This window comes from Bos javanicus, chromosome 6 (genome assembly GCF_032452875.1).
Source record: "Bos javanicus breed banteng chromosome 6, ARS-OSU_banteng_1.0, whole genome shotgun sequence".
Taxonomy (NCBI): Eukaryota; Metazoa; Chordata; class Mammalia; order Artiodactyla; family Bovidae; genus Bos; species Bos javanicus.
The window spans coordinates 70,611,771-70,637,205 of record NC_083873.1 but is presented as its reverse complement, the minus strand read 5'-3'; the positions used below and the strand labels follow the sequence as shown (position 1 = coordinate 70,637,205).

General features: G+C 41.5%; 1 long non-coding RNA gene and 1 other non-coding gene across 3 annotated transcripts in view; one reads left to right on the top strand and one right to left on the bottom strand.

The window, feature by feature from the left end:
* Positions 1-25,435, bottom strand: part of LOC133249555 (uncharacterized) — a 62,266-nt gene that overhangs the window by 14,870 nt on the left and 21,961 nt on the right. Inside the window, exons 3-4 of one of the 2 annotated variants that reach the window (XR_009737014.1) lie at positions 3,918-4,099; positions 2,108-2,789 (exon numbers count right to left, since the gene is read on the bottom strand). The exons of the other annotated variant lie outside the window; for it this stretch is intronic. This is a non-coding gene — a long non-coding RNA (uncharacterized LOC133249555). Of the gene's footprint in view, positions 1-2,107; positions 2,790-3,917; positions 4,100-25,435 lie in introns of those variants that run through there. 2 annotated transcript variants of the gene reach the window in all.
* On the top strand, positions 10,193-10,265 carry TRNAG-UCC (transfer RNA glycine (anticodon UCC)). Its single transcript has one exon. It is a non-coding gene; the product is annotated as a tRNA-Gly (tRNA).

The window sequence follows — 25,435 nt, the reverse complement described above, 5'->3', positions numbered from 1 at the left end:
GTCACCAACCAGGTGGCACGTGGTAGATGAGAGAGTGGAGGATGGCTCTGGGAGTGTCTTTAGGGCCAGGCCTGGAAATGTCGTTCATTTCATTGGCCAGGACTCTGTCACATGGCCTTACCTACTGCAGAGGAGGTTGACTGTGTGCCCAGGAAGAACATGAAATGGGCTTGATGAGCACAACTTGTCTCTGCAACAAATCTATATATTCTTTTGTAGATGGAAACCTGCAAACTTGTACTGTATTTCCTTGATAAAATCCTTCCCTCCTACTTGAATGGAAATTTCCATCATTTGAGTCATTCCTTTGTATTTGATGGCCAAGGTTGGAGTTTTGCACACCTAAGGCGTGACGTAAAATGCACAACTCTTCCTAGGACCACCTTCATTAGTTTTATTTTTAGTGCAGAGTACCCTTGTTGATAATATTAGAAAGCTCTAGAGGTTTGGAGGATACTTTGATAAGCGTGGATTCAGTGAAAAGCTCTGGGCTTGGGATAGAAGAAGCAATCTTAAAGTATGACTTGGTGGAGGAATGCCTAGTTTAGATATAAAATTTATGTGTGTGGCTGAAAAACTTCATAAGTTTATCTGTAAGGAAGTTAATCACCTTGTTCAGGATGACAAAGATTGTTGTTAAACTCGATCAGAAATGTATTCATCTCATTATTTGTCTCAAACCTGACTCAATTGAGTGATCTCATTTTGAGGGAGTTTCTTTTCATTGAGAAGTATGTTTATAGCTTGTCTAAGTGACAACTGGCAACATCCTCTTTGTATTTAAAATTACAACCCATTAAAGGCAGGTTTCTGTTTACTCTCCCAAGTATTGGGGCTCTCAAGTTTCTAATTTCTAATGAGAGGCTGAATTATTCATAAAAGAAATTTATCTTTCTTACTCCAATTATTAATCTCTTGATGCTGTTGGTGGTCTCATGGCTCTGCCATAAAAGCTTAATGCATTTTGTATCAGTGGGTCACACCCGCTGGAGATGTCTTTGGCTTGACATGAAGGGGTTAAAAAATAGGACTTGAGATGGTGCCAGACAATTAGGTAATTACAAAACACTTTTGCACATTAAAGTAATCTTGTAAGCATTACGCCTGAAGTCATGGCTACCAGCTCTTGCTTTCTTAATTGTGCACTAGGGTTTTCAATGTCATCATTAAGTTCCAAGATTAAAAAAAAAAAAAGATTTCCTATTTTTGAAGCGTATGGTGAATTTTTTCTCAGTAACTTTTATTTACTGGTATAAGAATAATTTTAAAAATAATAATAGCTCCAAATTAATAGTGAGATAGCAGTCAACATTGATGGAGCGCTCCCTATGCGCTAGGATTGGTGCTAAGCGCTTTGCAAGAGCTATTTTGTTTCGCTTTCTCAACCACCCTGTGAAGTAGGTAACAATAAACAGTTAAGGCTCACATAGTGCTTCCTATGCTCCAGGGACTCATTTAATATCATTACAATACTCTGAGGTTTGTGCTCTAACATTCATTGAACTAAGAAGCCATCAATTGTAAGGTAGTGTTATGAACTGAATTGTGTTCTCCTAAAATTCATTATTGAAGTCTTAACCCCCAGTACCTGAAAATAAACTGTATTTGGAAACCAGGTCTTTAAGGAGGTCATTAAGTTAAAAAGAGGTCATTAGCATGAACTCTAATCCAATACAATGAGTGTCCTTATACAAAGAGGGGATCTGGACACAGACAGGACAGAGAGAAAACCATAGCATAGGGAGTAGATGGTGATCTACAAGCCAAGCGGAGAGGCCTTGGAAGAAATCAACCCCAGCAACATCTTGATCTTTGACAGTTTCCAGAACTATGAGAAAACAAATTGCTGTTATGTAAACTGCTCAGTTTGTGGTACTTTGTTAACGGTGGCCCTGGCAGAGCTTCTCTGGTGGCACAGGTGGTAAAGAATCCTCCTGCAATGTGGGAAACGTGGGTTCAATCTCTGGGTTGGGAAGATCCCCTGGAGAAGAGGATGGCGACCCACTCCTGTCTTCTGGCCTGGAGAATTCCATGGACAGAGGAGCCTGGCAGACTACAGTCCATCAGGTTGCAAAGAGTCGGACATGACTGAGCAACTTTCATTTTCACTTTGGCAAACTAATACAAGCGCCATGATTTTACATACTGCTAAGAAAATAGCAAATTAAATCATGATCAAGGCTTTGAATTTTTATTTTAAGCATATTAAAAGAATCCTCATTTAGATACAAACTTTCATCAAATAAACTCTTGTGCATATGCAAAAGGGAAGTCATAAGTGAAATAAAGTAAGGTAAGGTATTCCTAAAACTTCTTCACGTACAGAGTATGACTTTTCTATAATACTTTTCTACTCAGAGTCATTAGAGGCTGATTTTCCACACAAAGTTATCTTCTATGCCATCAAGAGGGTTGATGTTACAGCATTTCTTAAAAAAAGGCTCCGCAATCATCTCCAGGATGTTCTTCAAGCCACGGTCACACATCCTGCATGTTTGGACGCTGACATGTTTTTGATCCTGTTGATCTGTTTCATCTCTGTGTACACAATCTTATTTTGATGCTAAATTGTGATGTTAAATGTTTGCACTCAATAATTAGTAACACAATAAATGGAAAGAAGTGGGAATATAAAGTGGGAAAATAGCCAAGAATGGGGGGAAGTTTTGAAACAGGAGAGAGGAAGGAACGCAGCCCCCCCAAATATAAACAGTCTACCTCGCAACTTTACCATTGTCTCCCCTGACATTCATGCATCTTCTGGTTGGCATCAGATCTGCTATCCTTTCCTGTAAGGGGAAAGAGTTACATTCTTGTACCACTGAGGCATGTGGGGTATTCAGGGCTGAAACGACCTGAGTTATCCCAGCCAAACCCAAAGAGCTTGTCATCAGGAGGAGGGCCAAGTCAGGGGGAACTTTGGTCCCGGCCTTGTGTACACAGGGAGCTTCAAACTAAGAATTTGGATTTTTCCCCATTTTAAATATAGAAATGATCCAGGTTTCGCCTGATTTCTGAAAGACCCTGACTGCAAAAATGAAGCTCCAATTTTGTCCATCCTTGCAATAGATATTACTAGAGCAGCTTTGATGATTTCACTATCCAGCAGAGTAGTCAAACTTTGACTTCCCAGGAGAGTAATGCATGGTTGTTTACCTCAGCTAGCCCACTGACCAAGGGGAAAAGACCTATAAACTTGCAATTGCCTTTTAAGAGTAATTTGGGTTTCCCAGGTTGCTCAGTGGGTAAAGAATCTGCCTGCAGTGCAGGAAACGTGGGTTCAATCTCTGGGTCGGGAAAATTCCCTGAAGGAGGGCATGGCACCGTCCTCCAGTATTCTTGCCTGGAGAATCCCATGGACAGAGGAGCCTGGCAGACTACAGTCCTTGGGGTCGCTAAGAGTCAGACACGACTATAGCAACTGAGCACACACACACACACAACGAGTAGTTTGCCGGAGATGTGGAGAGAGGGAAAAAAGTAAATCTTATTTAAGATTTGCGATCTAGTCAGAGAGACAGTTTCATATTTACGGAGAGGAGGGAACAAGCTTTTGGACTGAAGGAAGAATAGGTGATTTGAGCAATTAGTTGGAAAAAAACCCCTGTCCCCAGAGCTGACTAATTTGACCAAGCTTGTGTGGTAGAAAACATCTAGTAAGTTACCTGGAGTTTCACATTGCCTGGCTGTTAGGTGATAGAGATTGGTAGTGTCTAGAAGACCAAATGTAGTATTTGCTTTTCATCTAAATAATGGGGCACCACTTGGAGGCAAAGGCTTTGACCCACATTGTGAAGAGCAGGATTATTGCTCACTGTGACCTTGGTAGTTGCCAGCTCGACTTTGGTTTTTGCCTCCATCAGTTGCCACCTCTTGGGATTGTAAATATTGACACTCACCCTTCGAGAAATCAATACCTGCATATTAGCCTCCAATTTCATACATCGATGTGCAGATCTGAGGGCCTCGGGTGGATAGGAGATGACTTCAGCATTTGAGAATGCTGCCTCAGATCTGAAGGCCTGTGGATTCGCATTTCCCCCAGTGATCCTCGGCTTCATGACATGACTTCTGTTGCTGTTATCTTTCGGCAGTGTATCTGCATGAAGAATTTTGGCAGAACTGTTTTGGAAAGCAGCAGACAAGAAAGCAGGATCTGCTTTCTTAGAGCTCAAAATTAACTTTCTGAAATTCGATAGAGTAAATTCTCCAAAATAATTCATAAAATGAAAAAAGAAAATTAACTCTCCGATCGAACATGTGTTTAGAATGGTGATCCCGTGTCTCTTTGCATACATTGAGAGATGGGGTGTCCTGGGAGAGCTTTGCCATCCTCAGTCTCAAGTCAAGTGCCAAGTCAATCAGATTAAAAATGAATGATTCAAATCGTATTATCACAGATATACTTGTGATATATGATCAGTCTGGCTGGTGTACTTTCCTGTAGAAGTGAATGATGTTCTGATGAGAATTGTATCTATACAACTCCCCAAACAACGAGACTTTTGAGTCAACTCTTGTCACTGTGTGGACAAGACTCCTGGGAGTGATGGATGGGAGGGGATCTGGTGGTTTTATTCACATGGATACAGATTTGACCTAGATCTGTGCTCTGTTGCATAAACTTGAGTGAGGCACTGTACCAGGTGAGAAACCACCTTACCTCCAGCTCTGTGAGACCGCTGAGGAAAAGTAGGAAGCGCCTAAGGGTATATCCAAAAATAACTGACAAGCCTCTTGGCCTTTACTCTGGGGTTCCAGGATTGTTGTGCCCTCAGGCAAAGTTGGCAGAGGTGTGGCTGGGGTGAGTAGGAGAAAGCACTTCCCCAATATCCCTCTTGGTTTGAAATCCTACAAGAAGATCAGCACTGTCTCTGCAGGAACCCTGAGTGCATCAGCAGTGACAGGACCCAGACCTGAGGTGAAAGATGGCTCCGCTGGGGAAGTTTGCTGGAACTGTAACTGGGTTCTGACTCACCCAGGTGCTTGGCTCTGATATAATCAGAATTTGCCTTTTTCTTTTAAAGCTGAAGTATAGTTAATTTACAATATTATATTAGTTTCAGGTGTACAGTATAGCAATTCAGTATTTTTGCAGATTATACTCCATTACAGGTTATTGCAAAATAATGACTATAATTCCCTGTGCTACACAGTATATCCTTGTTGCTTACCTATTTTATATACAGAAGCCAGTATCTGTTAATCCCATACTTCTGTTTTTCCCCCTCCCTCCCACTTTGGTCACCACGAGTTTGTTTTCTATCTCTGTAAGTCTGTTTTAGAATTTGCCCTCCTTTTAAACTAAGCCCACCTTGCTTTCCACCTCCTCATCCACACAGAAGTTAGGATGTTTTGATTTTCAAACATTTTAAATTAAAAGTATCTGTCCATGTTTTCAACATTATAAAAATGATTAAGTCCTCATTGGAGAAACTTCGGAAAATATAAAACCATACAAAGAAAAGAAGTCCCAGAGATCCATAGTCAGCAGGCAAAGGCAACCACTGTTTATATCTTGGCCTTGTGCTACCAGTCTTTGTATGTGTGTGTACATATATTCCAACTTTAAAGGATATTTTGAAATAAAGTTCACACTCCAACTAAAGCCAAGGTGGTGACACTCAAGTATTCATATTTGCAGTTAAGACCGAGGGCCACCAGGGTCTGTGCCTGGGCCATGTGATGCCGCTGAGGAGGCCGTTATGGATCTAATTTACAGTTTGGCTACACCGGGCAGCTTGGTGATAAGCACAGCGTGTTTGTTTGTCTTTGATGGATGCCAGGTGGCTTGTGGTCAGACAATCTTCCTTCGGCAGCCCCGGCACTTTGAATCCACGGAGCCAGCTTGAGGCCCTCCCCCGGGGCAAAACTTGGCCCACACAATGGGCCCCCACAACAAAAGGACGGTCACGGTGGCAGCGGCACCAGGAAGAGGACAAAGAAGCATGTAGGCAGAGAGGAAAGAGGAAGAAAGCTAGGGAGGGCGCAGGAAATGCAGCCAACGAGGTGCTGGGGCGGGCCGACTGGCTTTCCTGCTGTGTTCCAGGGACTGCTCTGAGAAACCCTGCTTAGGGCACTTTTCATTAGAGGACCTGGATTGAGTCTCGGAATGAGTGCAGGTGGTGTGCTGAGCTTAGACGTTCCCCGCACCCAACCCCGAGAGCTGTCAGCTTGCGAGGCAGTATCCTCTTGGAGGAGGATTTGGTGCGGGCTGCAAAATTAGAAGCAAGAAATAACCACAAATAAGAGAGTGCTAGTGGCCAAACATTTTTCGATCCTGGCATGGGCTGTGAAGGCCATGTGTGTTTATGTCCTTCTCCAGCTGGAGCTGAGAAGAGGCATCTCCAGAATGTTGGCATCCGGATGCCTTGAGAGCAGGGCGTGTGATGGGGTAAAGGCAGGGATGTGTCAGGGAGCGTTTGCTGGAAGGTATTTGAGGCTCACCTTGAAGCCAGTGAAACATGCTGTATAACCCAGAGTTATCTCCGTACTGGGCCGGGCTAGCCATAGGAGGAAGGGGCTGGAGAACCCCAGGGTTAGTCATTTTTCCTCCTCAGCTTTTGCTGGTTGTGAGACTGGAATGTGACATTGTTTCCTGATAGGGTCATAATTTTAAAAGCTAATCATTTTCTTCTCTTAAAAAAAAAAAGGTCCCTATCATAAGAGAAAGAAAGTTGCTCAGTCCTGTCCTACTCTTTGTGACCCCATGGACTATAGCCCGCCAGACTCTTCTGTCCATGGGATTCTCTAGGCAAGAATACTTGAGTGGGTTGCCATTCCCTTCTCCAGGGGAATCTTCCCAACCCAGGGATCCAACCCAGGTCTTCGCCTGCATTGCCAGGTGAATTTTACTGTCTGAGCCATCCAGACAACCATAGAGAGAAATTTGGATGTTATAAATAATTAAATTTTGGTTTTGCTTAAATTTTGGTTTTGAAAAAAAAAAAACAAAAGACACCCCCAAAACAAGTTCCCATATCAAAATAGGGGAAATGGGACCAGGTGGTTGGTGGTGAATCCTTTAGAGGGTGACCTGGACTGAGAAATCAAAGGGAGGTTGGGGACTCATGGCCCATTGCTGTAGAGAACTATCCCCCAGTCAGGATGGAATATATTTCATAAAGTTTCCCCAGGATCAAACATTAGACCTGAATGACAGGTCAGTTCAGACACTGGGTGAGCAAGACACAGGAAGAGATTAGTCACAGAGCCTAGGGCGGGGGTTCCCGACTTCCTTGAGGGTATGAATTTCTTTTTCAAATTTCAAAATCCTTCACACACCTACAGGAGAGTGTGAATACCTCCTTATTAAAAAAATTAAAAGTGATTCAAAAATTATTAAACGTATTTAAAGGCATGTTACTTGGCCAGCAAGCTATATATTAGCATGTGCTTGTGTTCAGTCTCTACAGTCATGACTGGCTCTCTGCAATCCCATGGACTGTAGCCCACCAGTCTCCTCTGCCCATGAGATTTTCCAGGCAAAAATACTGAAGTGGGTTACTATTTCCTTCTCCAAGGGATCTTCCAGACCCAAGATTGAACCCACGTCTCCTGTCTCTTCTGCGTTGCAAGTGGATTCTTTACCCACTGAGCCACCTGGGAAGGCCCATAATAGCATGCAGTTGTAAAGGAACCAACTTTGTTGGTTGTAAAGGAACTATCATAATCACTGCAATCAGACAAATACTCAACCTACACCCCTCATGGTTGTTCATCCCAGCCATTGGGTATTTGAAATGGAGCCACAAGGCTTCCCGTCATGCCCTCAGGACTGTGAGATTCTTGCTGTAGCCCCACAAGATGTCAGCAGTGTGATGATCAGAGTACCTGGTGGCCACTGTCCCAGAATTAAGTCAGTATTTAAACAGAAAGCCCTACCCAGTGCCCCGGAATATATTCCCCAAAGAGCTTCTACTCTGCACAACTGAAGTGAGGGGGAGCCTCATCCGGTTGGAAAATGAGATTTCCAAGGTCTTCCTGAAACTGTGGGAAAACCTTTCAGTATATCCTGACTTTTGACTCCTGACACTATGTTCTTCACACACACACACTTACTTCACATAATTGCCCACAGCCCCATGTATGTGATATATCACAAAAGGAATTAAGTCTTGGGGAAACCCATCCTTGTTCAATCAATCACATGCTGGTACTTGGTCCCCCATATATTGATGCTTGGAGGCAAACTGTTTTGGTTAAATATTTGTTCATGGTCTTAGGCTGTATATTGTCACTCTGCTTATTTAATTTATATGCAGAGTACATCATGAGAAATGCTGGGCTGGAAGAAGCACAAGCTGGAATCAAGATTGCCAGGAGAAATATCAGTAACCTCAGATATGCAGATGACACCACCCTTATGGCAGAAAGCTAAGAAGAACTAAACAGCCTCTTGATGAAAGTGAAAGAGGAGAGTGAAAAAGTTGGCTTAAGGCTCAACATTCAGAAAATGAAGATCATGGCATCCGGTCCCATCATTTCATGACAAAGAGATGGGGAAACAGTGGAAACAGTGGCTGACTTCATTTTTGGGGGCTCCAAAATCACTGCAGATGGTGACTGCCGCCATGAAATTAAAAGATGCTGACTCCTTGGAAGGAAAGTTATAACCAACCTAGACAGCATATTAAAAAGCAGAGACATTACTTTGCCAACAAAGGTCCGTCTAATCAAGGCAATGGTTTTTCCAGTGGTCATGTATGGATGTGAGAGTTGGACTGTGAAGAAGGCTGAGCGCCGAAGAATTGATGCTTTTGAACTGTGGTGTTGGAGAAGACTCTTGAGAGTCCCTTGGACTGCAAGGAAATCCAACCAGTCCATCCTAAAGGAAATCAGTCCTGGGTATTCATTAGAAGGACTGATGTTGAAGCTGAAACTTCAATACTTTGGCCACCTGATGGGAAGAGTTGACTCATTTGAAAAGACCCTGATGCTGGGAAAGATTGAAGGCAGGAGGAGAAGGGGATGGCAGAGGATGAGACGGTTAGATGGCATCACTGACACAATGGACATGAGTTTGAGTAAACTGCAGGAGTTGGTGATAGACAGGGAGGCTTGGCATGCTGCAGTCCATGGAGTCACAAAGAGTCGGACATGACTGAGCAACTGAACTGAACTGAACTGAACTGAGTAATACATTTTCTTTCCAATGTGATCAATTCTTTCTGAATCAGCTTGTAACTTCTGCCTTGAAGCCACAAGTATTCAGTAATGCTTTTGAATAAATTTGCATTTTTCTCATCACCAAAGTATCATAAAAAATTTAGACATGTGTATGTGTCAGACCACTCACTCTGTAAGGTGTCATGCCTTTTTTTTTTTTTTCAGCCTCAAAATCTCACTTTATTTTTTTTTAATTTGGCAAAACTAATACAATTATGTAAAGTTTAAAAATAAAATAAAATTAAAAAAATAAATAAAATAAAATCTTAAATAAAATTTTAAGATTGTCATGCCTTTTTATGTTTACTTTCAGTTTTCAGAAAAATCCTGTAAAATAGGTACCAGGTTTCCCATTTATGGATAAGGCAACTGAGACTGAGAGAGGCAAAGTCACTTGATCAAAGTCTTGCAAAGAACAAGTTGTGGGACTAGGATTCCATTCAGGCCTGGTTAAACCCACGGCCAGTCCTAAGCCAGATTGCCTTCTTGAATAAGGAAGAATCTCTATTTTTGGAAAATAATATTGTACTGTTATTCTCTTTTCTTTGTGTACAGAAGTTTTAAATCTTGAATATTTTGGTGTATTAGGTTGCTGCTGCTGCTGCTGCTAAGTCACTTCAGTCGTGTCCAACTCTGTGTGACCCCAGGGACGGCAGCCCACCAGGCTTCCCCATCCCTGGGATTCTCCAGGCAAGAACACTGGAGTGGGTTGCCATTTCCTTCTCCAGTGCATGAAAATGAAAAGAGAAAGTGAAGTCGCTCAATCGTCTCCAACTCTTAGCGACCCCATGGACTGCAGCCCACCAGGCTCCTCCGTCCATGGGATTGCCTTCTCCAGTATTAGGCTGAGTGTGTGAAATTGCTGATATTTGGCCATTTCCAGCCTGTGGTTCAATCTTGTAGTTTCCTTCCATGTATGAAGGAAAGAAGAAAGAAAGGAAAAAACAAAATATGGAAAAATAGAGAGCAGTAGAAAGACCAAAGAGCAGAGAGGAAAGAAAGAAAGAAGGAAAAGAAGGGCCCTTCCTTGGTGGTCGAGTGGTTAAGACTCTGCATTTCCAATGCAGGGGGCACAGGTTTGATCCCTGGTCTGGGAGCTAAGATCCCACATGCCTTGTGGGCAGAACACCAAAACATAAAACAGAAGCAATATTGTGACAAATTCAATAAAGACTTTAACACTGGTCCACATCAAAAAAATCTAAAAAAAAAAAAAAAAAGAAGAAGAAGAAGGTATGAAAAGTTATTAGATTATACTAGCAAAGCTCTGTAACTTTCCTAAATCCTGCTGCCCCTCAGCCTCTTCCCCCACAAGCTTGGCTTTCACTGTCCAGAGCCTTTGATCAGCATTTCTACAGTCACCAGACTACCAAGTAATCAACAGAGACCAACTGTACCACATTGTCTTTCATTCTTTACTTTTTTTTAAAGCAAGAATTGCACAGATTTCTAGCCACAACCTCGAGGGGGTGAGAAGAAAGAAAAGATCAGCACAACAAAGCCTCGCATTTATAGACGCCTATAAATACAACTTTCCCCTCCTGGGGGGAAAACACTGGACCAAAACAAAGTGCCCGCAATGTATGAATTTATAAAAATGTAAAGTTAGCACACATTGGAGTTTCAGATGAGAAAAATGACCTCAATGTCAAAAGAAGAGAGATGAGAAAATAAAAAATGAAAGAAACCTTTTTTTATTAAATAATTAGCTTGGAGATGATACGAAGTGTTTTCTAAATGAAACCATTGATAGGAGGAAATAAAAACATTTGAACAATTTGATGAACACATATGAATAACAAATGACAAAGCCAGTGAGCAGTTGAAGCCCTCAAATGGAAGTCTTTAAAGGACAAATGTTCTTACCCCCTAATGTTATCTCAGAATCTAAATATGTTCAGCAAGAGCTGGTAGGAGAGAAATGTTCTCTAAAATGATGATTATGATATGGCTATTACCCCTCACCATCAGCATGAAGAATCTCATTTGGCTCTAGCCCAATGTGATATGAAAGAAAGAGGACTTTTCTTTTCTTATAGATGTTAGCGATTAAACTGGATCAGAGTGGCAAATCCAGGAACCAGAGCCTCCTGTTTTCTTTAGAAACATCCTCCCAGATGGCACTCCCTTGGATGGCATTGCATCTTTGGCTCTCTTCGGCTGCCCACAGAGGAGGACAATGGTGAGACCCGCCCCAGGGCACAATGCTGGTTACCTCTGTGCCAAGGCCCATTATTAAAAGCCTCTTTGTAAGGAGGGAGTTGCCAGAAGACATCTTCTTGTTGCACATGGCCGCTTTTTTGATCTTTGGAATTCTCCAAAAGGAAATGGCCTGAAAAGATCTAGGGTATGACATTATTGCAATTACTACTATTATTTAAGGCTTTCTTAAGTATCCTAGGGATGCTGTCACAAAGTATCACAAACTGGATACCACAAACAAAACCACGGACAAGGTGGCTCTAATAACAGAAAGTGGTTTTCTCAAAGTTCTGGAGGCTAGAAGTTCAAGATCAGGTGTCTGCAGTGTCGGTTCTCTTTGAAAGCTCTTTCCTTGGTTTGGAGATACACCTGTTTCTCTTTGTGTCCTGGTACAGTCCTTCCTCCATGCCCACACATCCCTGGCGCCTCTTTTTATGTCCAAATTTCTTCTTCTTGTAAGGACCCTACTCAGTGTGGATTGGGTCCCTCCCTATTTTAACTTAATTGTTTCTTTAAAGATCCTGTCTCCAAATACAGTCTCATCTCATCTCAAGGTACTTGAACATAAATTTTGGAGAGGCACAATTTAACCCATCATAAAAACCTCTGAGGCTATTTTTGAACTGTAATTCCACTATTTTGTTCTTAAGTGAACTTTGTCCAGTTTGAGAATGGTCTAGCTGTGTCTATGCAATAAAGAATGTGGAGTTGGATATTTGTGTCCACTTTGCTTTGCTCTTAAGGGTCTGCTCTTTTTCTTCCTTTACATTTTCAGTCTCTCCATTGTCTTTATGTTTTAAATATGTCTCTGGTAGCATGCTTTAGATATGTCTCTGGTCTTTCCGGTGGCTCAGCAGTAAAGAATACACCCAACAAGCAGGAGACCTGGGTTCCATCCCTGGGTTGGGAAGATCCTCAGGAGAAGGAAATGGCAAACCACTCCAGTATTCTTGCCTGGAAAATTCTATGGACAGAAGAATCTGGTGGGTTACAGTCCATGGGATCTCAAAGAGTCAGACACAATTTAGTGACTAAATAGCAAAGAGTTGGTAGCATAGAGCTGAAGTTTTAAAAACCTCTAATCTGAAGATCTGTGCATTTTCAGTGTAGGGTTGCATCTCCTTACTTTATTGTGACACTGATTTATTTGGTCATATGGATCATTCCATTAGTCATCTCAGGCTGTTACAATGTGGTAATGTGCAACTTTTAAATCCCATTCTGTATTTCCCACATTCTTCATCTTATATCATAAGTTCATTGCTGTTGCTGTTGTTCAGTCATGTCTGACTCTTTATGACCCCATGGAGTGTAGCACTCCAGGCCTCCCTGTCCTTCACCATTTCCCAGAGTTTGCTCAAACTCATGTCCAGTGAGTTGGTGATGCCATCCAACCGTCTCATCCTCTGTTGTCCCCTTCTCCTCCTGCCCTCAATCTTTCCCAGCATCAGGGTCTTTTCAAATGAGTCAGTTCTTCACATCGGGTAGCCAAAGTATTGGAGTTTCAGTATCAGCATCAGTCCTTCCAATGAATATTCAGGACTGATTTCATTTAGGATGGACTGGTTGGATCTCCTTGCAGTCCAAGGGACTCTCAAGAGTCTTCTCCAGCACTGCAGTTTGAAGGCATCAATTCTTTGGCACCCAGCCTTTTCTATTGCCAGCTTTCATATCTGTACATGACTACTAGAAAAACCACAGCTTTGACTAGATGGACCTTTGTAGGCAAAGCAATGTCTCTGCTTTTTAATACACTGTCTAGGTTTGTCACTGCTGTTCTTCCAAGGAACCGACATCTTTTAATTTCATGGGTACAGTCACCATTTGTAGTGATTTTGGAGCCCAAGAAAATAAAGTCTGTCACTGTTTCCACTGTTGCCCCATCTATCTGCCATGAAGTGATGGGACCAGATGCCATGATCTTTGTTTTTTGAATGTTGAGTTTTAAGTCAGCTTTTTCACTCTCCTCTCAGTTTCATCAAGAGGCTGTTTAGCTACTCTTCGCTTTCTGCCATAAGGGTAGTGTCATCTGCATATCTGAGGTTATTGATATTTCTCCCAGCAATCTTGATTCCAGCTTGTGCTTCATCCAGCCCAGTGTTTCTCATGATATACTCTGCATGTAAGTTAAATAAGCAAGGTGACAATATACAACTTTGAGGTACACCTTACCCAATTTGAACCAGTCCATTGTTCCATGTCGGGTTCTTACTTGCTTCTTGACCTGCATACAGATTTCACGAGAGACAGATAAGGTGGTCTGGTATTCCCATCTCTTTAACAATTATCCACAATTTGTTGTGATCCACACAGTCAAAGACTTTAGCATAGTCAATGAAGCAGAGGTAGATGTTTTTCTGGAATTTTGTAGCTGTTTCTATGATCCAACTGATGTTGGCAATTTGATCTCTGGTCCCTCTGCCTTTTCTAAATTCAGCTTGTACATCTGGATGTTCTTGGTTCCTGTACTGTTGAAGCCTAGCTTGAAGGATTTTGAGCATGACCTTGTTGGCATATGGAATGAATGCAATTGTGTGGTAATTTGAGCATTCTTTGATATTGCCCTTCTTTGGGATTGGAATGGAAGCTGACCTTTTCCAGTCCTGTGGCCACTGCTGAGTTTTCCAAATTTGCTGGAATGTTGAGTGCAGCACTTTCACAACATCATCTTTTAAGATTTGAAATAGCTGAGCTGGAATTTCATCACCTCCACTAGCTTTGTTCATCTGATGCTTCCAAAGCCCTACTTGACTTTGCACTACAGGATGTCTGGCTCTAGGTGAGTAATCACACCATCATGGTTATCCAGATCATTAAGATCTTTTTTGTATAGTTCTTCCATGTATTCTTGCCACCTCTTCTTAATTTTTCGCTTCTGTTAGGTCCATACCATTTCTGTCCTTTATTGTGCCTATCTTTGCATGAAATATTCCCTTGGTGCTTCTAATTTTGTTGAACAGATCTCTAGTCTTTCCCATTCTTTTGTTTTCCTGTGTCTTTGCATTGTTCCTTAAAAAAGCTTTCTTATCTCTCCCCCTGTTCTCTGGAACTCTGCATTCAAATGGACATATCTTTCCTTTTCTCCTTTGCCTTTCATTTCTCTTCTCTTCTCAGCTATTTGTAAGGCCTCCTCTGACAACTATTTGCCTTTCTGCATTTCTTTATTGGGGATGGTTTTGATCACCACCTCCTGTACAATGTTATGAACCTCCATCCATAGTTTGTCTTTCAAGTTAGCATAGGCAAGTTTTGGTCAATATTTGGCCACTCTGTAATATGGATTATCATCTTTCTATATATGTTAGCCTCCACTAACATTTCCTAGGCACCTACTTCACATTCTGAAAGCCAATACTATATACTGCTAATTTGAGGTTGTTGTATTCGTTTATTTGTTGTGATAGCAGTGGTTTATTTCTGGGCATTAACTTCTGTATCACTCACCTAAGGCTAAATTACGCTATAGTAACCAGCAATTCCAAAATCCAAGTGGCTTTAATGTGGGTTTATTTCTCATTCATGTCACATGTACACATCAGCTTTTGCTCTTCGTTCCTGGCCCCAGTCCCTTTCTGAAGCATTGCTAAGGATAGAGCAGAAGAAAAAGAGATGGTAGAACTTCATGATGGTTTTGAAAACTTCTGCTCAGAAGGTGACATATTTCATTTCCACTGACAGTTTATTGGCTAAACAAATCACCTGGCCAAGACTGATATCACCAGTATTTAAATAAAACCCTCCCAAAGGAGATCAAACCTGATGTCAGGAGGGTAAGGAAATACATAATCCTCCCAGGAGGAGGGGCACCCCATATTTGGAAATAAAATGCAATCTGTTGCACCTCAACCACTGTAGCCTCAAAGGCTGAAAATGGTCATGTGGTCAGATAAAAAGTAAAGTTTCATTATTATATAAGAAAAGGACAATGGATATAGGGGACATTTGGCAGTCTTCTTTCAGTGACTGCTGTACATATTTTAACACATTAATCAATATCTTTACCTTTCCTCCCAAGCATTGTAAGACCTCCAAACACTGTGACCCTTTTCACTTTCTCTATAAATACTCCCACATTAATTATTTTAGTTATACGTTTTATTTAATCCCATAATTTACACATTAATTTAGTTGCTTATCCAGTCAAATTATATTTCGACTTACCCAGTATTTACTAATATCTGAAATTTTTCCTTGAAACGAATCTTTTAGAATTTTCTTGGGCAAAGATCTGTTGGTGGTAAAACTCTGAATTTTTGTTTGTCTAAAAAGAGTATTTTGTCTTCATTATTGAAAGATATTTTTGCTTTCTTTGAAAGTCTACACTAGCAGCACTTTTTTCTTTCAGCATATCGCATAGTTTATTCCTGTCTTTTGTCTTTTATTACTACTGTTGAAAAGCTCACCAGCTGTCTAATTGTCACCACTTTGGAAGTGACTTTTATTTTCTGGCTGCCTTTTAGATCTTCTTTTGGCTTTAGACAGTCTACAGTTTTACTAGAATATGCCTAGGTATGAGTTTTCTTTTATTCTTCTTGGAACTTTTTGGGTTTCTTGGATCTGAGGTTTGTACTCTTCCAACAAATGTTTATGGAAAATTCTGGGGTTTTTTCCCCCTTCAAATACTCTTCATCCCATTTTTGTCTTTTATCTTTCTAGAATTCTGTACTACCTCACGCCCTATGCAACCTGTCTTGCATATCTTGGCTCTCTGTGGCACCCTGGGTAATTTAATGAACTCTATTTTCCATCCCACTAATTTACTACTCACTCAGCTATGTCAAACCTCCCGTTTAGCATATCCAGTGAGTATTTTTATTGAGGTAGCCTTTGACTGTGTGGATCACAATAAACTGTGGAAAATTCTTCAAGACATGGGAATACCAGACCACCTGACCTGCCTCTTGAGAAATATGTATGCAGGTCAGGAAGCAACAGTTAGAACTGGACATGGAACAACAGACTGGTTCCAAATAGGAAAAGGAGTATGTCAAGGCTGTATATGTCACCCTGCTTATTTAACTTATATGCAGAGTACATCATAAGAAACGCTGGGCTGGAAGAAACACAAGCTGGAATCCAGATTGCTGGGAGAAATATCAATAACCTCAGATATGCAGATGACACCACCCTTATGGCAGAAAGTGAAGAGGAACTCAAAAGCCTCTTGATGAAGGTGAAAGCGGAGAGTGAAAAAGTTGGCTTAAAGCTCAACATTCAGAAAACGAAGATCATGGCATCTGGTCCCATCACTTCATGGGAAAGAGATGGGGAAACAGTGGAAACAGTGTCAGACTTTATTTTTCTGGGCTCCAAAATCACTGCAGATGGTGACTGCAGCCATGAAATTAAAAGACGCTTACTCCTTGGAAGGAAAGTTATGACCAACCTAGACAGCATATTCAAAAGCGGAGACATTACTTTGCCAACAAAGGTCCGTCTAGTCAAGGCTATGGTTTTTCCAGTGGTCATGTATGGATGTGAGAGTTGGACTGTGAAGAAGGCTGAGCACCAAAGAATTGATGCTTTTGAACTGTGGTGTTGGAGAAGACTCTTGAGAGTCCCTTGGACTGCAAGGAGATCCAACCAGTCCATTCTGAAGGAGATCAGCCCTGGGATTTCTTTGGAAGGAATGATGCTAAAGCTGAAACTCCGGTACTTTAGCCACCTCATGTGAAGAGTTGACTCATTGGAAAAGACTGATGCTGGGAGGGATTGGGGGCAGGAGGAGAAAGGGATGACAGAGGATGAGATGGCTGGATGGCATCACTGACTTGATGGACATGAGTCTGAGTGAACTCCAGGAGTTGGTGATGGACAGGGAGGCCTGGCGTGCTGCAATTCATGGGGTCGCAAAGAGTTGGACACGACTGAGCGACTGAACTGAACTGAACTGAAAGTTCATTTAAGATAAAATTAACCACCTTTAAGTGTACAATTCAATGGCTTTTAGTACCTTCACGATGATGTACGACCACCACAGCTATCTTGTTTCATCAAAACATTTTCATCAACCCAAAATAAAATCCTGTACCTGTTAAGTAGTCACTCCCCATGACTCCTTCCTCTTAGCCCCTGGGAGCTACCCATCTGCTTTCTGTCTCTATGGATTTACCTATCCTAGGCCCTCCATATACATGGAGCCATGTAGTACGGGACCTTTTGTGTCTGTCTTCTCTCACTTAGCCTAATGCTTTCAAGGTTCATCCATGTTGTTACATGTATCAGTACTTCATTCTTTTTCTTTACGACTGAGTAATAGTGCACAGTGTAGATATACCACACTTTGTTTATCCATTCATCCACTGAGGACATTTGGGTTGCTTCCAGTTTCAGGTTGCTATTAGCCCCATTTTTTCACATGAGAGGTTAAGTAACTGACCAAAAGTCATAATCTGATCAACTAATGGAGGACTGTTTCAATTCTAAGGAGTCCAACTCCAGAGTCCACCTTCTCAAACGTCCTCTCATTTGATGAAGAATGAATGAGGGGTTACTATATTCTAGGCAACATAAAATCTAATTCAACTCCTCAGGCAAAGCCAGTTATTTCCTTCTCTGTGCTCACAAGGCATTGTGTATTTGAGGTTGATTATCCTATGAACTTCATGGGCACTGACTTTCCACCAATATGACTTCCAGCTCTGGCTTTATCCAACTTGAGCAAGATACAGAAATAAAAGCTATAAACTGAGATTTTGTATTTACAGAGATAAGATTCTTTCCTTTCTTCCTCACAATGACCCTGTGTAGCAAGAACCATTTTACAGTGGAATGTCAATGCAGTAACTAACCAAACTAAAAACCAATAAAATGGATTAAGAAAATTTAAAAGGTAGAGTTCAACATTATACTTCATGAGGGAAATGCAAATTAAGAGAACAGTGAGATACTACTGGATACCTATCATAATCTAAATCCAAATTATACACCCAAATCACTGACAAAACCAGATTCTGGTGAGGATGTGGAGTAGATTTATCCATTGCTGGTGGGGGTGAAAAATGGTACAGCCACTTTAGAAGACAGTTTGGCAGTTCCTCACAAAATTTACCATATGACGCAGCAATTGGGCTCCTTGGTATTTACCAAAATCAGTTAAAAACTTATGTCCACACAAAAACCTGCATACAGATGTTTTTTTGCAGCTTAATTCGTATTTGTCAATATTTGGAAGCAACCAAGATGTGTTTAAGTAGGTGAATGGATAAATAAACTATGATACATACAGACAAGGGAATATTATTCACACTAAAAAGAAACAAACTATCAAGCCAGGAAAAGACATGGAGGAATTTTAATGCATATTAATAAGTAAAAGAAGCCAGTTGGAAAAAGCTACATACTGTGTAATTCCAACAATATGACATTCTGGAAAAGACAAAACTAGGGAAACAGTAAAAACAGCAATGGTTGTCAGGGGTTAGGGGAAGGGAGGAATGAATCGGCAGAGCACAGAGGATTTTTAGGGCGGTGAAACTGCTTTGTATGATACTGTAATGATGGACACATGTCATTATATGCTTGTCCAAACCCATAGAATGTTCCACATCACTAGAGTGAACCTTAATGTAAGCTATGGTTTAAAGTGATACTGTTGTGTTAATGTAGAATTATACAGAGTTGTAACAAAGGTACCACTCTGATGGGGGATGCCAGTAGTGGGGGAGGCTGTACTTGTACGGGTCAGGAGGTATATGGGAACTCTCCGTACTTTTTTCTCAATTTTTTTGTGAACCTAAAACTGAAGATAGTCTTTATTCTAATTCAAAGAATAAATCTTCCAGGAAGGCTGTTGCATGAAGGAACACAGGTTATAGTGGAGGGGACTGGGAGAGACAGACCTTTGAAAGATTCTAAAAGTACTTTAGGATAATTTCAGGGACTTGAAGTTGATATAGCCAATGAGCTGCCAAATGAATGATGCATATTAGTGAATAGAAGTAGGTAGGAATTATTACCCTCAAAGAAATAAGACCTGAAGAGGGAAAAAAAAACAAACAGAAAACAAACAAAAAAACCCCCCACATCCATGATCATATTGAGCAAGAAGCAGCCCAGAAATTCAATGTCCCATTTGCATCCCTCTGGAGAATACTTTTGAGAGTCCCTTGGACTGCAAGGAGGTCCAACCAGACCTGAGTGTTCATTGGAAGGACTGATGTTGAAGCTGTAACTCTAATACTTTGGCCACTTGATGTGAATGAAGAGCTGACTCATTGGAAAAGACCCTGATGCTGGGAAAGACTGAGAGCAGGAGGAGAAGGGGACAACAGAAGATGAGATGGTTGGATGGCATCACCGACTCAATGGACATGAGTTTGGGTAAACTCCAGGAGTTGGTGATGGACAGGGAGGCCTGGCGCGCTGTGGTCCATGGGGTCACAAAGAGTCAGACATGACTGAGGGACTGAACTGAACTGCATCCTGCACTCACCTGGGTACTCCCCTCTCACCCAGAGGAAACACATGGAACAGTGGGAAGGGTTCACTTGAAAAAACCTTGTCAAAATGTTTCCCCAAAACTGACATGGTTGATGAACTGTTGACAAATATCAATCAAGAATTCCCTAATAGCTCAGTTGGTAAAGAAAATACCTGCAATGCAGGAGACCTCAGTTCGATTCTTGGGTCGGGAAGATCCACTGGAGAAGGGATAGGATACCCGCTGTAGTACTCTTGGGCTTCCCTTGTGGCTCAGCTGGTAAAAAGATCCGCCTGCAATGTGGGAGACCTGGGTTCGATCCCTGAGTCAGGAAGATCCCCTGGCGAAGGGAAAGGCTACCCACTCCAATATTCTTGCCTGGAGAATTCCATGGACTATATAGTCCATAGGGTTGCAAAGAGTTGGACACAACTGAGCGACTTTCACTTTCTTTTTCACTCTTTTCAAACTGAAACAGACATATTACTCATTAAAATCATGAGATTTGATAGTATTTGGGGCCCATGATATTTTATTTAAAGATTAAAAAATAATATAACCTACAAAAATTATCATACAGTATAATAACATAAGAATGAGGATATCATTTTTTCAATTCCCTTCCTCCAAAAAAGGTAGAAAACACAAATGGCCATCAATAAGGTAATGGCTAAATAATGTGTGTGTGTGTATACACACCCACTTTGGAACAATGTACAGCTATATAAAAGGATGAAAAAGCTCTCTATTAATATCTACTGATACAGACAATTTTCAATGAAATAAAATATAGTTGAATGAAAAAAGTAGCTCTGTAGCATGAGCCTAATGGAATCCCATATTTTTTACACTAAATTATATAAACTTTCATCTGCCAATTTATCAGCTCTCTCCCAAGCCAGAGTATAGGATGCCCAGCAACTAGGACTGTGTCTGCCATATAAACACATTTGCTCCATAAACATCTGTTACATAAATGAATATCTAATTACAGTTCAAAACTAGAAGATTACTACTTAATGAAGAAATGACGGTAACATTTGGGGGACACCTGCTCTATTTCAGCATTTAATTAGTACATTATACTTGTTAGTATACTTATTATTATACTTATCACTCTCAAATCCCAATGAGATTGAGATGATTAAGACTCAGAAAGCTTAAATATATATAATTTATCCAAGTTTACATACAGCCTAGGATACAAGGCCTTTTTTAAAATTGAAGTGTAGTTGATTTATAATATTGTGTAAGTATACAGCAAAGTGATTTGGCTAAATATATGTGTATTCAAATTATTTTCTATTATAGGTTATTACAAGTTGTTGAATAGAGTTCTCTGTGTTACACAGTAAATCCTCATTGCCTATCTATTCTATGTATAGTAGTTTGTATGTGTTACTTCCATACTCCTAACTTACTCCTCTCTCTCCTGCCTTTCCCCTTTGGTAACCAAATGTTTGCTTTCTATGTCTGTGGGTCTGTTTCTGTTTGGTAAATAAATTCTTTTGTATTATTTTTTTTAGACTCTACATATAAGTGTTATCATATAATATTTGTCTGTCTGATTTACTTTACTTAGTATGATATTCTCTAGGTCCATCCATGTTGCTGCAAATGGCATTATTTCATTCTTTTTTTGGCTGAAATAATATTCCATTGTGAGTATAATATATGTCACATCTTTTTCCATTCCTCTGTTGATGGACACTTAAGGTGCATCCATGTCTTGACTATTGTAAATGGTGCTGTTATGACTATTGGGGTGCAAGTATATTTCATATACTTTTAGAGTTTTCTGGATATATTCCCAGAAGTAAGATTGCTAGATCCCGCGGTAGCTCTATTTTTGGTATTTTTAAGGAAACTCCATATTGTTTCTATAGTGGCTGCACCAATTTACATTCCTACTCACAGTGTAGGAAGGGTCCTAAAGGAGACCTTCTTTTTAAAAATTTTTAGTTAGTTTTTTATTTTTTATTTTTTTTGGCAGCACTGGGTCTTCATTTTTGAGCATGGACTTTCTCCAGTTGCAGCGAGCACTGGTCCACTCCCCAGTTGTGATGCATAGGTTTCTACTGCAGTGGCTTCTCTTGTTGCGGAGCTCAGGCTGTAGGGCAGGTGGGCTCTGTAGTTGTGGTGCATAGGCTAGTTGCCCCACGGTATGTGGAATCCTCCTGGACCCGTGATTGAACCGGTATCCCCTGCATTGCAAGGCGTACTCTTAACCACTGGACCACCAGGGAAGCATGAAAGCATTTTGATTGCACAGCTTCTGAGCACATTCTCAGGTATAATCAGTAATAGAATCCCAGTCGTCTCAGTCATGTCCTCTATGTTACTTTGATGTCTTGTCTATCTTATATTATGGACCTACTAATAAAGAGCAAAATGGAAGTGCAAAGCTTGGCGTGTTTTGTTCATAGCTCCCTAAGGAATCTTAGATGTGGTAAATTCAAATTAAGGAAGAACTTGTTATTGAATACCTAAGCTTGTAGGAGGCAGTATAATTGGTGTTTTCACATTTGTCCTCTAAAACACCTTGGTGGGTAGGTCTTATTCTCCTCATTTTGAGAGATGAGGAAACTGAGGTTCTGAAAGTTTAAGCCATTTATCTGAAGTCATGTAAGTGCTGAGTGTTCAAGCTGAGACTCCCCAGACTTGTTTGCTTCCAGAACTCATGCTCTTCCCAAACTCCTTACTACCTTTCCCATGCCAGGATCCAGGCAGGTGAAAGAGTCAAAGACACGGCCTTCCTTCTCTAAATACTGGGTCTCTTTCTCTCAAAGGCTCAGAACTGCTGAACCCACCTCTGTAGGCCAGTGAAGAAGTAGGAAGAGGACTGCACCCGCCTTGCTGAGCTCTGGCTCTGTAATTTTCAGCTGATAACCTTTAGAGACCAAGTGCATCAGAAAACGCATACCCCCAAACAACAGCAGACAGTCAAACAAGACCCACTGCAGAATAAGCCTCGTGTTCTCTGTCCCCATCCGATACCATCCATCATTAAATAGCTGTCAGTTCCTTCCAGATCACTGTATTATGTATGGGTTGCAGGGCTACCAATTAGTTTGAGCAAGTGCTAAAAATAAATAAATGATGAGGAGCCCTCTATTCTCATCCAGGGTAATGAGGGCCTGCATTTGGGGTGACAGAGGTGGAGTGGGGGCAGGGGAGTCTGAGGGAACACAAGGACGATGTGGAGCCCTGAAGCTTCATTCAGCGAAACCAACGGTTTGTTCTGCAGCTTCTGTTTACAAATGGACCAACTGCCCCAACTGGGCCCCTTTCTTGGGGCTGGGGGTGATGCCTGGACAGGGGCAGTTATGTGGGGCTCATGATTTTATTCTTTCTTAAGATCCTCTTATATAACCGACATGTTGTGCAATTGAGCAGTTGGTGGTTCAAGGAAGCTGGCCTGTACCTTAGATAAGAAGTTGAATTATTCCCGGGGATGTTTGGAGTCAGGCAGGCTGGGAGACAGCGAGGAGTGAGCGGGGCCTCCCGCACACAGGACACAGCCTTGTAGCTGAGAAGTTCCCTCTACACAAGCCACACGAGTGCCCCATTTCCTGAGCATCTGTATTTGGTGAACACTGGAAACCTCTTGCTTTCCCACCGAAGGCCTCTTGCTTCCTCTTGGTAAAGTCAAAAACATGACCCAGTTGCAACAGAGACACAAAATAGCAGTTTGATGGGAGGAAGAGAAGAGGGGAGAGGCATGAGGGGGCAAGAGGTCTCCATGATTGAGACCCACGCCACTGACAACCACCACCTCTAGGACCATAGTTGGTGGGGGCAGATGTGAGTTGGTGAAAGAAAAGAGGGAATCAGAGCACATCTGGCTAAGAACACATCTGGCTAATGACTGTGATGGTTATCTCTTCATGACACCGTTGGAACAAGCCCTGGAAATACTACATTAGCATGTTTATTTCCTTACAGACTTGTGTCTGATGTGAGTGGCCCTCAGTGCCTACCCTCCCTACCTACCATTCCCCATCCTCATAGGGGAGATACCTGGAGCCTGGGTCTCCCTGACGGGGCAGTGGAGGAGGCTAACATCTGCTCAGGGTTTTTACAAAATCAAATACAGTGACAGAGAAAATAAATGCACCAATTTCTCCCACTACAGCCTTACCTTTTTTGTTCTGCATTTACAAATGCAGAATGTGCCAGAATAAATGTTTTTGGCATGTATACATTTTGATTAGAAGAAGATAAGGCCAAGCCATAAGATCACATATCCAAAGGGAGACTAAGGACATGTTGGATACATTTATCTGTATTTGTGGTCCCAAACTACATTGGGTAATGAAGGCGTTAGAATATCCTGGGTTAAATTTTCTCTCTACTCAGAGATGGGGATTCTCATTTATAGATGCCCAGACCTCTCCAGATAAAGATTTCTCAAGGCTAAGATAAAGCTAAAAAGTTGATCCTGTGTAGGAAGTAGTCTCCTGCCCATGCCTTGATGAGGAGAAAGGCCGTAGAAACTCAAGGTGAGTCAAGAATCTCCTTTTCTTCTGACTGTTCCTGGTTGACAGCAGATGTACCCCTGTCTCAATACCTTCTCCCAGGCCTTTGAGGAGTAAAAACAGTGTATGCTGATGATTAGGGCAAAGGGAGAAGACAAAAACAGAAGGATGTAAAAGAGTAGAGTGGAGACGAGACAGGTAAAAAATGGAGGCTGGTAGCGTAGGTGGAGGAGATTTAAAGGAAGTGGGGGTTGCCCTGGTTCTTTGGAATGAGGCAGCATAAGGCAGAAATGGGGCTTCCTGGTGGCTCAGACAGTAAAGAATCTGCCTGCAATGCAGGAGACGTGGATTCAATCCCTGAGTTAGGGAGATCCCCTGGAGATGGGAATGGCAACCCACTCCAGTATTCCTGCCTGGAGAATTCCATGGACAGAGGAGCCTGGCAGGCTGCAATCCATGGGGTTGCAAAGAGTGGGACATGACTGAGTGACTAACACTTTCACTTTTTCAAGGCAGAAATAAGACTACAAACAGCCCTCACAAGCATGCTAGCCCCAGGGACGGCTCAACAATAGGACTTTGGTTTGCTGAGTGCTGTGTCCAAGCTCAGGAGGCAGACCTAGTGCTCCAGATGATGGCAAATGATAGTCTTTATATAAGGATTTTTCAGTCTTTTTTGGGGGAGAAATATGAGAAGCAGAACAGCCAGAAAGAGACAGGAGGAGAAAGATTGTATGTTCAAGGGTTTGACTAGGAATTTTTTCTCCAGGAAAATCTGAATTGCTCTGCAATGCTTTGGAGTTGAAATAGCATTTGGGGAGGAAAGAATGGGGGCTGAGAAAAGAGTTTGAGTCTGGACTTAGGGAAGAAGAGAAGCCATTCACAGCAGCATCCTCTCTGTTTGTATCTGTCTTCCCTTGAAGATATTTACAAAGCAAAATGATCATCTTTATAGCTTCTCATCTTGATTTCCTAACCTCAGCCAATACTTAATTTAAGATTTTATTTCCATCACCTTTATCATGTAACCTTTCATTAAATCCCTATTTAAGAGCCTATTTTTTAAGAGATTTTAAGAGCCTGTTCCACACCCAGAACTGGACAAGGCAATTTGGAGGTAATGAAACAAACAGTAAAAAACAGACAATTGCTCTAAGTTTATTAC